Source organism: Puma concolor, chromosome A1, assembly GCF_028749965.1.
Source record: "Puma concolor isolate L17-30 chromosome A1, mPumCon1.1.hap2, whole genome shotgun sequence".
NCBI classification, from domain to species: domain Eukaryota; kingdom Metazoa; phylum Chordata; class Mammalia; order Carnivora; family Felidae; genus Puma; species Puma concolor.
This window is the reverse complement of record NC_141667.1, coordinates 97,503,363-97,520,348: the sequence shown is the minus strand read 5'-3', so window position 1 is coordinate 97,520,348 and position 16,986 is coordinate 97,503,363.

The window sequence follows — 16,986 nt, the reverse complement described above, 5'->3', positions numbered from 1 at the left end:
TAAAGCCAAAGGAATATGGCTTTCAGAGGCTGCATGTGGTTGAGGTGAAATAAAAGGAGAATGAATGTCATTTAAAAAAAAAAAAGTTGCTATCTACCATTTCTCACAAATCAGGTTCGGTATCTCATACTTCATTCATAGATGATAGAAACTTCTATTCAACTTACTGTTCTATTATAGTATAAGATAGATGACCCTTTAGTGCTCTTTTCAGAACTTTATTGCCACACAAAACATTATAATCTCTAATCATTCTTATATCCTTTGATTTAAAAAATATTCTCCTCAAAAGGAACTATACTGGTTGTGCTTGAATAGAACTATATGCCAACACTGCCTCCTAGCGGCATATTTCCTATACTGAAAAATTTTTTTTGAAATTCAACCCCTGCACCAAGTGTATTAGTTTTATTTCCTAAAATCTTGCTCATTAAAAGGAAGGCTTGTTTAATACCTAGGAGTTTCTTCAAGTTAAATTTAAAGACATTTCTCACTGGTAAAAGTATTTTTATGGAATCAGCCAGAGGGACCCTAAAGATCAGGAGTCCAAACTCTCCCTTTTAAGGATAAGATACCTAAGGTAGGATGCCAAGTCAGAAAGGACTTCTTGCTAGTCCCAGACTGCTGAGAAAGACGGTTTTAGCTTGGATCGGTGGTCGGAGGAGGGTGGAACCAGGACATACAGCTCACAAAATTAGGCAGTCCATCCTCCAACCCAGAAATAAAGATCCTTGCATTACTCACAGTCAATGTAAACTCACTGAATATATGGTTTGCAGTTTATGGCCCTACACTTCTTTACACTGCAGCAAAGTGACTTTGGGTAAGGAAGCCCTGGGAAAAGGGACCCGTAATGGAGACAGAAATGGACGGGAAAGAATCAAAAGCTTCGGTTTCCAACTTCTCCAGAGGGGGGCAGCAGGTCACCAGCAGGGAAGGCCTGAGGAGCCCTAGTTTGCTTTGAAGTGAAGTTATTGCATCAGACTAAACGAGCACGACATGGCAGAGGTATCTTGAGCCCTGTTTTTTGTTTTGGTCAGTTTTTTCCTAAGATGCATGGATCTTTGAATCCCATCCAGCACAACTTACCCAGCAAAGAAAGCCTTACATGTGTCCATTTCCCCCCAAGATCGTTCTTTTTCCCGGCTCGCACATAGCTTGGCTGAAATCATTAGACTGTTTTCCCAAACAGCCGCCCGTTAGTCAGGGAGTAGTGTGCCTGACAGTTCTGATAAACAACAGAATTAGAGAAAGCCAAGGCCCAGCACTTCTGAACACCTTCAGGAACAACTTCATGTTAGTGTTTGAACAGAAAACCTGAAACGCGGCCACATATGAGGACTTCTCACAGACGGTGGCAGGAAGGGCAGGGTCATTTGGTGAAAATTGGTGGGAGTGTGGTCAGGGAAAGGAATAGACAAAACGCTTCAGTTTTAGGGCAGCTGGAGGCATTCTGTGGGCCTTGGATAGAGGAGGAAATCAAGGGGATGGAAAGCAGAGACAGATGTCATCATTCGTGCGGCTGTGAGCTATAGAAATAATGCCGCTTTGAGCACAGCAAAATCAAACCGGTTGATTTACAGGCCACTAAATCAGAGGCACAATAATTTTAACACGTGGTTTGACATATTTGTGAAAGTCCCTATGTAAATTTTTGCAAGGAGATTTCATGGGAAACATTTAGCTTATTTTTAACCAAAATTTATTTCCCCAAATGCCTATAATATTTTTAGTAGTCATCACTTACATGCAATTTATAAATTATTCCTGTTTGTTCCTTCACACAGGTTCAGTGTGACCTCTATTTGGCCCCTTTTTGTGGTTATTTGCTCCAATTTACTACACAGCCTTGAAAGGAAAAAGCTGAAAATCTCTGAAAATAGTTCAAACTTTTCCCCCAATTCATCCTGGCCATTCTTCCAATTATTCTGACTTAATGAGATTTTACTGTTCTTTGGAAAGGTTAATGTCTCAACATGTGAATTTGCTTAGTGGAATTCAGCCATCTCCCCCAAAACACTAGTGCAATGTAGCAGAAAAAGCAATGAATAAATTTGGAATCAGGAGCTTGGGGTACAAGGCTTGCTTGGCCCCTGTCACACTGTACACCATTGGAGAAATCACCTCACTCCTCTGACCTTCAATTTTCTCATCAATAAGATGACAAATCTCTACCACCTCACAAAGAAAAACCCCACAATTTTATTTTTGTAACTTGATGGTATAGATAAGCAACAGCCTCATCATTGTGAACAAATATTTACCGAGTGCCACTTGGTCGTGTGCTTCCAGCAGACTTAACTGTTAATTAATTATTCCCCTGGCTACGCAGACAGCAGACTAAAACAAATAACACTGTTGAGAGGGCAGGGAAAATGTTATTAGCCTAGACTCGGTCTGGCACTGGGAAATGAAAAATGTCATTCCTTCCCACAGGTACTGCATCCTAGGGAGATTCGGGTCTGTGGTTTTTCATATTATGAACTGCTTCTGTTTTCAGGACTCAGAGTTCTTTGTAGGTTTCCATAAGCTATGGAAGTTCTAGAAACTGTTAAGTCAATGATTCTTGTTTAGAGTTTTTCCTCTACCTAAAAAGGAAGAGAACTGCCTTCTCACATGTTATAATCAAGTGGTGGAGTTTGGGAGCTAGAAGCCTCAGAACTTTTTCCTTCCATAAAGCCATTTTCAGAAGCTTGATGGCTCCTAGATTTAGATATCCAGATGGAACCATTCCCAAGAACATGTATTTGACATCAGCCTGACAGTTAGACCCAGGCCAGTCCCTCACCTGGGCCCTGGGCCTTGAACCCTGGGCCCCTACCCATGGTTGTCCAGGAAGATGCCTCAAAACTGGACCTGGTGACCAGAGATGCCCTCCCCCTAAATTTTTAAGTCCGTCTGTAGTGGCTAAGACTGGTCAGGGCCAGCTGAGCCATCCAGGAGGGGGGTGCCCCAAGCCTGGACACGTCAACATGGGACCTGGTCCTTGTTTCTTCCCTGTTGGGTGCCCAGTGATCCTCTGTACCCCTCTTCATACTTCCACCCCACTCCTGGAGCACCCAAGTCCCTCAAGAGGTCTGGGACTCTTTTTTGGCCCCAGTTCCAGCAGTGGCACCTGGGGACAGGATGCTCCCACTGGCAGATGCAGTGTTAATGTCCCAGAATCAAGTGAGATGGGCTGGCCAGTATAGTGCTAACACTGATTTTGTATGACTCATATCAGACACAGGACAAGTTCAGGGCTCTGGGCCATCAAAGATCTCTCCCAACCCTTGATTTGAGCAGCCTACAGGGGCCCCATGTTGGCTCTCACTTGTTGGGGTTCCCACCTCAGCACTAGCCACACTGCACAGAAGCCAAGAACATCAGAGGTGGCAATGGCTGTTCATCACCCTGTGCATCCTTCCGCAGACATTGCCACTTCCCCCAGCCCAACTCAGCTCTCCACAGGCTCTGCCACAAAGGTCAGACCTCCAAGAGGGGTGGCCATGCCTCATCCTCTGAGGGTTTTCCAGAAATTGTTTCGCAATGTCAACAGGCTATTTCCATCAATGTCCTCTGGCATCTTTATGAATATGGTGCTGTCCTAGTCTCCCAACTTGGTATTAAGTCATGCCAGACAAGGGATGGACATCCCTTCAGTGAATGGAACCTTTCTTCCAGCTCTGGCTACTGGTGCATGTGTATTGAAGGCAGGAACACAGTCAAGATGGAAAGCAATTACATTCTGGGAAGGAAGTTTACACCCTAATAACATGTTTGCAAGATGTACTCCTTTACATTTATGCTTTAAAATTCCCACCAGCAAATTTATCGTAAAATGAATTATCATTCACATGTTTCCCCATATTCTGGGGAAGACATGCACTTGTGGTCATCTGCAAAGCACAGGAGTCATCTCTGAGGGTCACGGAAGCCAGTATCCCTAGGCTGCACAGTGGGTGACGTGGCATCAAGAAGACTAATGAGATCGGCATTAACCAAATGGTATTAGGGAACTGCAGACACAAGATCTATATTGTTTCAATACAAAGAGTTTCCAAAGAACCATAGCATCGAGAGTAATACTACCAGGCTATCTCTTTCTCCTGATGGAAAATACGAAAGGTAGCACATTTGACAATAATGAACTAGAAGAGACGGTCTCTGTTCCTCAACAGTAGGAGATGGTGGTACTCTTTGCATACACTAGTCGGATAAGGAGCAAATACAGACGTGCCTCTTTTCAACCCACTATTCTAAATCACATGGCAGATCACCACACCTCACATAGGCTCATGAATTTTTATTTTATTTTTTTAAACTTTTAAGTTATTTTGAGAGAGAGAGAGAGCACATGTGCAAGTGGGGGAGAGGCAGAGAGAGAGAGAGAGAGTGGGAGAGAAAGAATCCCAAGCAGGCTCCACGCCGTCCACGTGGGGCTCAATTTCATAAACCGTGGGATGTATGACCTGAGCCAAAATCAAGGGTCAGACTCTTAACTGACTGAACCACCAAGGTGCCCCAAGCTCATGAATTTTTAAATACATTTTTAAATCAAATACATTGTTTAAATCAAATTACTTATATAGACAGGTGTTCCATAAAATGATTTCCCAGAGCCCTCTACACCCTAGGGGGAGCCCAGCTTGTGGTGGGGACAAGGTCCTGCTCTTCCCTTGTTCACCTAAACTTGCCCCTGCCACAGTATCTTCCATCTTAAAACATGGTGGCTCCAATCTTCCAGTTGCCCAAGCCAAGATCTTGGAGTCATCCTTCACTTCTCTCTCTCTCTCTCACATTCATTTTCAATCCATCAACAAAATCTGTCAGATCTACTCAAAATACTGTATATCCAAAATCTGACCCCTTCCTTCCTTCCTCCTCCCTCTCTCCCTCCCTACCTCCCTTCCTCCCTACCTCCCTTCCTCCCTTCCTTCCTTCCTTCCTTCCTTCCTTCCTTCCTTCCTTCCTTCCTTCCTTCCTTCCATTACTCCCTGGACCATGCAACCATCACACAAGTGTCTCCAGAAGTCACTCTGCTTCCTCAGATCTATTCTTCGTGGAGTATCCTTGGTGATGCTTTTAAAAACTAAGCAGATGGGGCACCTGGGTGGCTCAGGTGGTTAAGCATCTGACTTTGGCTCAGGTCATGATATCACAGTTCGTGGGTTCGAGCCCTGGATCCAGCTCTGTGCTGTCAGCCTGGAGCCTGCTTTGGATTCTGTGTCTCCCTTTCTCTCTGCCCCTTCCCTGCTCACACTGTCTCTGTCTCTGTCTCTGTCTCTGTCTCTCTCTCTCTCTCTCAAAAATAAACATTTAAAAAATAAAAAATAAATAAAATAAAAACTAAGCAGATCATGTCCCTCCTCAATTCAAAACCTTCCCGTTGCTTAGACACTGAGTTACTTGTGTTGCTCCCTGCCCTAGCTGCAAGGCCTATGAGAGGGCGTGGCACACCTAAGGGGTTCAACAAATATGTATTGAATGACTGTGTGGGAAAGTATATAAAAAGACACTGCTTCCATAGAGACACAAAGGACGACTGGAAAGCCAGGGACGGGTGAGAGTGAAGCATGGTGCCCCAAGGAAAAGTTTTTGTCAAAAAAAGATCATGCAGCTCTTTTTACCTCCTCAAAGGTCCTGACAGCAGTCTCCAGGTCTGAAGGATGGTATTGGGGGATTCATTGTACCATTCTCTTTTCTTGAGTATTCTGGAATTTTTCATAATAAAAAAAAAATTAAGGGGGTGCCTGGGTGGCTCAGTCGATTAAGCATCCAACTCTGGATCTCAGCTCAGGTCTTGATCTCATGGTCATGAGTTCAAGCCCCACATTGAGCCCCATGCTGGGCGAGAAGCCTACTTTAAAAAAAAAAAAAATGAAATGAAAAATAAAAATAAAATAAATGACACAATTTTAAAAATTAAGGAAGCAAAAAATCTCGGGGCCAAGAACGCAATATATATGTATGAAGGAGCTCATTTAAAACTTAATGGTGGGATCTGGGGTAAACTGGAGACCATAGACTCTACATAAAGACGTTCAAATTCAAATTTTTTCCCAAACCTTAGTGTGGTCTAAACAAAATGAGCCTGAATTCAGCCAGTTTGTGACCCTTGTGTGGCCCAGGCTGAGTCACACATCCTAAACAATCTATTCAGTCACAATTCTGTATAATCTTACACAGAAATCCTCAGTCATCTGGAAAACAGTGATACCCTCAATAGTATTGAAGAATCAGGCTCTTTTCCAGGACCTCACTTCTACTTCAGCTCTGTCTTATGACAACTGTTCATTTCCCTACTGTGAGATCATGGAAAATATATACTGGTCTCTGCCCCCAGCTTCTGGCGGTGCAGAACTCCTGAAACCTTTGGAATTTCCTAAATGATAAGAGCACTAGGAGCATTTTTTTTTTTTTTTTTTTTGAGAGAGAGAGAGAGAGAGAGAGCATGGGAGAGACAGAGAGAGAGGGAGAAAGTCCCAAGCAGGCTCTGCACTGACAGAGCCCCAATGTGGGGCTCAAACCCACAAATTGTGAGATCATAACCTGAGCTGAAATCAAGTTGGCTGCTTAACCAACCGAGTCACCCAGGCACCCCTCTTTTGTTCTATTGATGTGGGCTTCTGGATGGGGGGCTGATCACCAGAAAGACAAAGTCTTGATTAGAATCTGGACATTTTCAACCCCATTACCCGGCCTCCACCCTAGAAAAAGGGGCTGGAAATGGAGTTCATGATTGATCTATGCCTACATGATGAAGCCTCCATAAAATCCCCATGGCACAGGGTTCAAAGAGCTTAGAGGTGGAAGAACACATCCACCAGGAGGGTGACAGACCCCAACTCCACGGGAACAGAAACTCCTACGCTTGAGACCCTCCCAGACCTAGCCCTCTATTTTGCTTCATCTGACTGTTCATCTGTATCCTTTATCATATCCTTTAGCAAAGTGGTAAACACGAGTGAGTGTTTCCCTGAGTTCTGTGAGCCACTCACGCAAATTAATTGAACTTGAGGAGGGGGTGATGGCTACCTCTGATTTATAACCCATGGGTCAAAAGCACAGGTGGCAACTTGGATTTGCTATTGGCATCTGAAAGAAGTGGGGGAGGGGGGTGGACAGTCTTGTAGGACTGAGCCCCTTACCCTGTGTGACCTGACACTACCTGCCTGCGGAGTGCATTACGTTGTAGGACACCCAACTGGTGTCACAGAGAACTGCTTGGTGTGGGGGAGCGCCCGCCCCAATCTGTTGGCCAGAAATGAAGTGTTTTGTGTGAGTAGTGGAGACACACAGAAAAGGGAGACCCACAGGTGGAAAACAGTTTTCCTATACACCAACCTTCTCCTAAACTGCCTGCAGGGAAGGGGTTAGCTACTGCTCCTCGAAACTCCCCCTGGCAACTTCCAAACATCACTTTCTTTTTTTTTTTTTTTTTTTAATGTTCATTTTTGAGAGAGATGGAGTGGGCACAAGGGGGGTGGAGGGGCAGAGAGAAAGGGAGACAGAGGATCCTAAGCAGGCTCTGTGCTGACAGCAGAGAGTTGATGCGAGACTCAAACCCCTAAACCGTGAGATCATGACCTGCTCTGAATGCTTAACCGACCCCCAACCGTCACTTCGCCACCCAAAAAGCCTCTTCTTTGCGGCTCGTGTCATCCAAACACCCATCTTCCTCCCATCCCTATCCTTTTCAATCTTCCACCCCCGGTCAGCAAGAGCGTGAACCCCTTCTCACACGCTGTCTCTGCACCCACAGCCTCGGGTCAGTACCCCAGAAAGTGATAAGCACCCACCAACGTGACCCAGCCCGCAGCCTCACCTCCTTGTGCTTCAAGGAGACCGCCACTCTGAGCCACACCAGACACTCATTATTACCATCAATCTGACATCCCACCCTCAGAACCGCCTCCCTTCTGAATCCAGGTCTCAGTCCCACATCTGGGAATCTCCAATACCGTGACCTTTCCTTCCCTTTTCAATCTGCCAGTGCCTACTTACCTTCATTTCTTCAACATACACTGCTGTTTTGCAACCTTCATTAAATATTGGGATCGCTCGGGACGAGTAAGTTGCCTTAATGACCTCAGAAGCACTGGGGAAGAGACTCAACTTGCAAAGCTTTGAAAGCTCCGCAGCTGATTCCAATGACAGCCAAGTGGAGAGAACCTCTTAATGCTCTACTCCCTGGGCCTCATGGGCCATCACTTTAACGGCTCCCCCACCGTCCACCTTCACCTCCTCATTCTCTTCTTTACCACTGTGCTCCCTGAAAAGCCCAGCCTTGGAGCAACCCCACTGCACACTTTCTTTATTCCTACACAGAAGCTGCTGACTTCTCCTGGAGGAAAAATCAGGAAGCTGTCAGCTTTCTCTGGAGAGCGAGTCTCACATAAGGCACTAACATGGTGGGATTTGAAGTTTCAAGAAAGATTCGTTCCTCTGGGACACACATTGACTTCTGTAGGCAATAACCTTACCAAATGCATGTCATGCATAGAATTAATTTATTTCATGGGGTGCCTGGGTGGCTTAAGCTTCTGTCTTTGGCTCAGGTCATGATCTCACGACTGGTGGGTTTGAGACCCACGACAGACAGCCTCTGTGCTGACAGCTCACAGCCTGGAGCCTGCTTCGGAGTCTGTGTCTCCATCTCTCTATGCTCCTCCCCTGCTCATGCTCTCTCTCTCTCTTGAAAATAAATAACCATTTTTTAAAAGTTCAAAAATAAAAGAATTAATTTATTTGATGGCATAATAGCTGAGACACTGGTTTCAAGTAACAAAAGCCCCCTTGAGCTATGGCAGCAGCATGGATGTGAGCTTCTGCTCTGGAGGGCTAGTCCTGCCCCTCTAGTTAGCAGAAGGATGCAGGAATCACTGCTGTATTAAAAAAAAGTTAAGAAACCCTCGGAGCTGAAATAAAGGAGAGGTTACTAACTAGAGACTCCCATACTCTCAGGAACCAGAGACACTAGACTAGTTTGCCAGGTTCTATAACGAAAAGGCCTAAAAAGAAGACTTATCCCCTTGGGGAGAAAGACAAGGTTGGATAAGAGACTCTGGTCTGTGGATTGGCCTCCTCTCCAAAGCTGAGAGAGGGGAACTGCAGGGAACCACTCCAAGTTGGTTGGAATCTGAAAGAAAGAGAAGCCTTACCTCTCAGGCCCGGACTGTGTGGCTGGTGAGCCCTGGTCTTGCCAACCTACCTCAAGCAGCCAGCTGAGGAATACCTCTCAGAGACAATGAACTCCCGTAGAAGTGCAGAGTATTTCGCCGCAGAAGACATCTTTTCTTGCTCCCTCTTCCCTCTCCCCATGCTGGAGGGGGTGTATCATGGAAGAAAGGCTTTTGTGAGAGAAGAGTGCACCACCCCCATCACTCAGACACACAAACACACAAGATCACACGTGAGCCATTGGGGCCGTGAGCCTCATGTGTGCTGAAAAGAAGGGGAGAGCTTTGAATCAAACTCGAAGTTTCAGAATGAATCAGGATTTGTGGAGACAAAAATCTAATTGCAGTCTGGATAAGATGTTCTGTCCTGACCCAATCAACAATGGCTGGGGAGAGCCGTCTAATATAGGAATGGCTACCAGGTAGCCTCCCTGTGAATGAGGGAGTCGTTGAAAAACAGGTGGAGATATGGAATGCATAGCAGATGCACCAAAGGTTGTCCTCCACGGATGGCTTCTCGTCCTGCCTGGAAACTGGGAAACATGAGAATTCTGAGCTTCTGAGAGGTCCAGGGACGCTGCAGGTAGGAAAGAAAGAATGAGGAAGCAACAGAGAAAGAGAAGCTGAAAGATACACTCCACCTGCCTAAATACAGCCAGCCCTAAACCCAGCCTTCAGCCAGCTTATTCCCTGTTGGCTAAAGTTTTCTTCCTGTAATGTCCCCATTTTTCCCTGCGGGTTTCATGGTTCACTATTTACTTATTTATGTGGCCCTGCAGAAATCATCTTCGACTAATATATTACCAGAACAACAAAGTATTGTGTTACAAACTAGAAGGGAAAAAAACCACAGGGACAATGAAATATCTGGAGGATCATTGAGAAGATTAGAAAAACTAAAAATGATTGCTAAGACACGCATAAAAAGAAACATGAAAAAAAAAATACAAATATCTTAAGGGTATCGGACAAGAAACCAGAACTCTGTCACATCTTATACCTGGAAAATGAGGGTGATACATAGCACCGTCATGAAACATACGTATCATTACAGAAAAGTGTCTCCAGGTGACTGCCCGGAGGTATTCACCTGTCGGAAGCATATGACTGTCAGGATGAATCAGAGCTGTGTGAATTAACCAGTGGGTACATTGCAAGCACAAATATGTTTTAGAGAGAAAGACTGCAGACTTGGATTCGTGGGCAGGAGTAGGCGTGCAGAGAATGAAAAACAGAGCTAGTAAAGAGAACAAAACAAATTCCTAATTCTCTTCAACTGTTTGCACAGTTCAGTAGTTTTCAAACAGGACAAGAGATGGGGAGTACCAACATCACCGAAAGTACTAATATACGCTAAAGAATACTTTGAAATGTTTTTTGTATATGAAAGGAAGGATGGTTAGAAATAATGATATTTATTTTAAGAGAAACTTTATTTTTTTAATTTTTTTAAATATTTATTTATTTTTGAGAGAGAGACACAGTGCGAGTAGGGGAGGAGCAGAGAGAGAGGGAGACACAGAATCCGAAGCAGGCTGCAGGCTCTGAGCTGTCAGCACAGAGCCCGATGCGGGGCTTGAACTCACAAACCATGAGATCATGACCTGAGCTGAAGTCGGACGCTTACCGACTGAGCCACCCAGGCACCCCTTAAGGGAAACTTTAAAATGTATTTCCTCAAGCATGCTCAGGACTAGATTAATGGACCTGGTAGAGTGATCACTTAAAAGCCTGCTCTCTAGTTCCCAGGCTTTATTTATGTTTCTGAATTTTAATAACCCAATACCCATTTTTTAATGTCTATTTATTTTTGAGAGAGAGAGAGAGAGAGAGCACAAGTGAGGAGAGGCACAAACAGAGAGGGAGGCACAGACTCTGAAGCAGGCTCCAGGCCCCGAGCTGTCAACACAGAGCCCAACGTAGGGCTTGAACTCACAAACTGTGAGATCATGACCTGAGTGGAAGTCAGACACTCAACCGACTGAGCCACCCAGGCATCCCACCCAATATGATTAAAAGCAAGTAGTAGGATCCAGGTCAATGTAAAGAGCATGTTCACATAACCAAAATTGAAGTAATAGTTGTATGTAGGATGTGGGAGCCCTACAATGTGTTTTGCAAGGCACACATTCCCATCCTTTCCTCCAACCTACTGCAGGGGTTGTCCCTGGGTGGGATAAACAGAGCAGTGAAAGTACAGGCAGGGACAGGGGAACAAACAGAAAGGGATCCCTGGGAAAGACCCTGGAGCCCGGGAGCTTAGGCTTTTCACTTCAGAAAGGGGAAGAATTGCCCCTTACTACCACCAGACCAGCCCCCAAACTGGCGCAAGAAAAACACTCTACAGTAATGTCCTCAGTGGTCCTTTAAACTCTCACTTCAACGGGGCACTATGGCATGGGTTCTCCCTTTCCACCTGGGAATCCTAAAAAATGTGAAATGTTTTTCCCAACAGGTCCATATAGCTCAAGGAAACTTTTGGATTTCCTGGAACTATTATGTACCATTTTAAAAGAGGAGTGCCTGCGTGGCTCAGTCAGTTAAGCATCCGACTCTTGATTTCTGCTCAGGTCGAATCTCAGGGTTGGTGAGTCTGAGCCCCGCATCAGCCTGCTTGGGATCCTTTCTCTCCCTCTCTCTCTCTGCCCCTCCCCCACTCACACTCGCTCCTGCTCTCTCTTGCTCTCTCTCAAAATAAGTAAATTAATTAAAAAAAAAAAGAGCCTGCAATAATTTTCATGCCCACAGATTCTGTTAAAAAAAAAAAATGACGGGAGAATGTTTTAAAACACAGAAGTCTTACTGAAAGTAAATCTATGACTTCATTGAATAGAAGGGAGAAATAAATATGTTATTTGGCATTAGAGTGAAACTGAATATTGTAAATAAAACTGTACATTTGTTAATAACCTGTTTTGCCCACAATGTAATGCCTTTGTTTACAAATAGAGTGGCATATTAAAATGTTTGTTATTTATTATTTGTCCATTTATTTGTTGAGTCAGTAGCATTTATTGACTGCCTAGCCCTAGGTGCAGATACCAGGCCAGGGGCTGGGGTGGAGGGAGCAATAAAAACAGTGCTGATAATAATAACTACCACTTTCTGAGTGTTTATTGCATGACTATCTCCTTGAGTCCTACAGTAATACTATAAACTACATATTATTATTTCCATTTTTCAGAAAAGGAAACTGCGGCTTGCCTAAAGCCCCCTCCCCCACAAAAATGGAGCTGAGTTAAGCCAGAGGTGGCCCCAGAATCGGCTGCTCTTAATCACCCTGTACATGCCTTTCTGCAAGAAGCTAATTAGTCTAAGAATTAATTTCAAAATCTCTAACAACCAGTACATTCTTGGCACATGGTAGACTCTTAATAAATATTTGCTCGGTGAATTGAAACTGAATCACTGAATACTGGATTTGTACTTTAATTTCAGCTTATTTTTCTAAAAGAGTATGTTACATTGGTGGATGTGATTGGAAGTAATCATCATCTTATTAATTGCCTTTAAGTATTGTTGGTCACCCTTGATGCTCTTACTACAGTTGTCAAGTGTGACACTCCTAGATAAACCACAGATCCTGAGAATAAGTTGCAGATTCTAGAAGTTGACACGGCCTACCTCCAGAGCCTAACGCTCTTTTCCTTCTGCAGCTTATTCATATTTTAGCCTTGACCGCAGTTGCTGGAACTTTACAAGCGAATTATAATTGAGCACTTTTTAAATTTTGTTAATGTTTATTTATTTTTGAGAAACAGACAGAGAGAGAAAGAGAGAGAGTGGGGGAGGGGCAGAGAGAGAGGGAGACAAAGACTCTGAAGCAGGCTTCAGGCTCGGAGCAGTCAGCACACAGCCCTATGCGGGGTTTGAACCCACAAGCCATGAGATCATGATCTGAGCCAAAGTCAAAGGCTTACTGAGCCACCCAGGCACCTCAAGCATTTTTTTTTTTTCAACGTTTATTTATTTTTGGGACAGAGAGAGACAGAGCATGAACGGGGGAGGGGCAGAGAGAGAGGGAGACACAGAATCGGAAACAGGCTCCAGGCTCCGAGCCATCAGCCCAGAGCCCGACGCGGGGCTCGAACTCACGGACCGCGAGATCGTGACCTGGCTGAAGTCAGACGCTCAACCGACTGCGCCACCCAGGCGCCCCAAGCATTTTTTTTTTTTAAAGAAAACAGTAATTGCTACAAGAATGAAGGACTAGGGAAGGTGTGTAGTAGAGGGACACCTCGTTCTGAAATAGGTTCAGAACACATGGTCTTCCAACTGCCATGTGACTCTGACATTTTCCACTTGGGTACACAAACAGAGGTCATTTGAAGGACATCAATTTCAGATTCTCAACCTGCATCTGAAAGGACTGTTTCCTGCCATTAATCCACCTGGAAACATACATGTGGTCCAAGTATTTGTGGACCATCTCTCCTTACCATCTCTCCTTTAATAATTACTCCCCACCATCAAAATTTTTAAAAAGCACACGTTTCACTCATCCCAAATCTACCTGTGGCATTTCATTGTAAACCCCAAGATTGTCCAAAGATGGGAAAATCCCTGAGGCACCAAACACAGAGACAGATTCTTAAATGCTGGTGTTGACAAAGTGAATGACTTTAATGGCTGATTAAATAATCTTTTTACTTTTCAGGTAAGTTCCTTATTCTTTGCTATCAATATAAAAGCAGGACATGTTAGCTGAGAGTGCATTAACAATAACTATTGATGATATGTTACTGTAAAACCAGCAAGTTTGAAGAACTGAGTAGTAGTGCTATAACAAAACATTCTTTCCCATCTGCTTGTTTATGTCAGTATGTTTTCTCAGAACTTACAACTATAAAACAACAAATAAGCATAGACTCTATGCTAAAGTCTGTGTAATTCTTGCAATAAATAATATTCAAATGTGGATACATAAACTTACAGAAAAATTAGTTCTATCCATCTGATTAAGAAGTGCATTGTGGAGCTCCTGGGTGGCTCAGCAGGTTAAGCATCTGGTTCTTGGTTTCAGCTCAGGTCATGATATCGGGGCTTCATGGGTTCAAGTCCCACACTGGGCTCTGGGCTGATGGCGCCTGCTTGGGATTCTCTCTCTCCCTCTCTCTCCCCCTTCCTCCACTCGTACTGTCTCTGTCTCTCTAAAAATAAATAAATAAACTTAAAAAAAAAGAAATGCATTGCTAATAAAATTTTACTTTTCATAATTAATATCGTAATTTGTCATATATTTATATTTCAATCTATGTATCAATAATACTTATAATAACTGAATCCAAAAAATTTTTTAATACTTTGAGCCTATGATCACAAAAACCTTAAAAATTTAGATTTAAATGTATATACATATTTTTGTAGTAAAAAAGTTTGATGGGTCTATCCATAGAAGACTTTCAGGCATAAAAATATTTGACATTGGGGCACCTGGGTGGCTCAGTCAGTTAAGTGACAGACTTTGGCTCAGGTCATGATCTCATGGTTCGGGGGTTCGAGCCCCGTGTCAGGCTCTGTGCTGACAGCTCAGAGCCTGGAGCCTACTTTGGATTCTGTGTCTCCTTCTCTCTCTCTGCCCCTCCCCACTCACACTCTGTCTCTCTCTCTTTCAACAATAAACATTTTTAAAAATTAAAAAATATATATTTGACATTGAAAGGAGGAGGAGTGGGATGAAAATACAGATTTAAGGGAGAAAAATGAAAACTATATTTTCTGCTGTTAAAGAAGAGCTCATCAATGTATTTTTAAAATAAATGAATGCAGGAATCAAATCCATTTGGTATTTTGCTTCTAATTAATACAATTGAAGTGTCAATTTACACTGTCAGAAATTACATCCTTTGCCAAAATATTTAAATTTATGATTTTAAAAAATAATAACTTTAAAATGTGTGCAGGTGTCAATTGTTTTGTTTTTAAATTATTTGGTGGGCTAATGGAGCAAGAACGTTTGAATGCTGCTCTATCAAATATCTGAGGTCCATACACACACTAAAGAATCTGTGGCTTTTCTGTTTCAAAACTTCTAGTCAAAGAAATGAACACATTGTGATGATATCACGTAAAATGTGCCATTTCAGAAAATTATCCAATTAGCATAATTATTGCTCATAACACTTGATATGCAATTAAGTTTTTTTAAATGGCTCTTGTGAAAAATCAACATTCATAAATTCTAAGAACAAATTTTAGAGATTGATATTAAATCCCACGTTAATTCATTCACTCATTCATTCAACAAATGGTTGAACCCCTCTCCTTAGTCCAAGCCTATGGGAGGCTCTGGGAGCACAGCCGGAACAAAACTGTTCAGGGCTCTCTTCCTTGCCAGCTTACATTGCAGTGGAGGAAGGCCATCTGTAAACAGGCAAATGCCCAATTAAGATAATTTTGGATTGTGTGAAGTGCTGAGGACAATGAAAACCAAATCAAGGGGCTCCTGGGTGGCTCAGTCAGTTAAGCAAATGGGTTGAGCGAATGACTTCGGCTCAGGTCATGATCTCACAGTTCGTGAGTTCGAGCCCCGTGTCAGGCTCTGTGCTGACGGCGCGGAGCCTGGAGCCTGCTTCGGGTCTGTGTCTGCCTCTCTCTCTGTCCCTCTCCCACCCACACTCTGTCTCTCTCTCTATCTCTCAAAAATAAATAAACATTTAAAAAAAAATTTTTTAAACAAAGAAAACCAAGTGAAGTGATAACAATTAATTGGGAAGTTGGACAGAAGTGTTGGGGGGCGCAGGGGTGACCATGAAACTAATGGAGTTCCTCATCTACACAGGCTTCTTCCGAGCCCTGGGGGAATGGTAGCCACTGGTGTGGAGGGTCCCATGTGCACACACATGCCACACCCCCACACATCCCCAAACAAAACACTTAGAATGTCCTAAAGTCTTAGGGCCCATATATGAAAAAAACCTAATAGAGATTTTGACAACAATCTTAAAAATTTACATGCCATTACCGATAATGACTAGTGAAACCCAAGAAACTTTTCTAAACTCTCAATCATAAATACACATTTCAATCAATGATACTATTCCAAAGACTGAACTATCCTTGTATTCACTGCATAGAGAGATGTGTGACACCATCAATGTCATAGGAAAAGGTGATTGAAGAGTATGGAGCCAAAATTTTATAGTAAAAAATATTATGTCAGGCAGTTCATTAATAAAAACATATGTTCTTTTTCTGGCTTTCCTAACATTTGGGGTATGTGTCAGCTTTTTCATTTTGTCCTTTGTTGTGACTTCTTTTCTTAGTCTTTTTTAAAAATTACTTCATTGTGTTATTTTATTTTTAAAGAGACAGAGCATGTGTGTGAGCGAGGGAGGGGCAGTGGGAGAGAGAGAGGGAGAGAGAGAGAGAGTGAGAGAGAATCTTAAGCAGGCTCTAAGCTCAGCACAGAGCCCAATGTGAGGCTCAATCCCATGACCCTGGGATCTTAACCTGAGCCAAAATCAAGAGTTGGACATTCAACTGACTGAGCCACCCAGATGCCCCCTTTTCTTATTCTAAATAAATATTCACTTTTGTGTGAATTTCTATACTCATAATTTTGTATTCTTTTTCTCAGATTGTATAAGCCTCAGGACTCATAAAACCTGTCTGGCCCCTGGGAAAGCTACTTTCCATGGAGAGATCTGGAAAGCCCTGATGAATTGCAGGGATCTGAATAAGGACAGAGTTCCAGGGAGAAAGGAGTAGTGATAAGGCTTTGAAAGAGGATGGTCTTGTGAGAGGACCAGTGTGACTAGAGCTCATTCAGGGCCTTGGAGGCTGGGGAAGAGGCTTGATCTCATTCTAAATACAGTCAAAACCC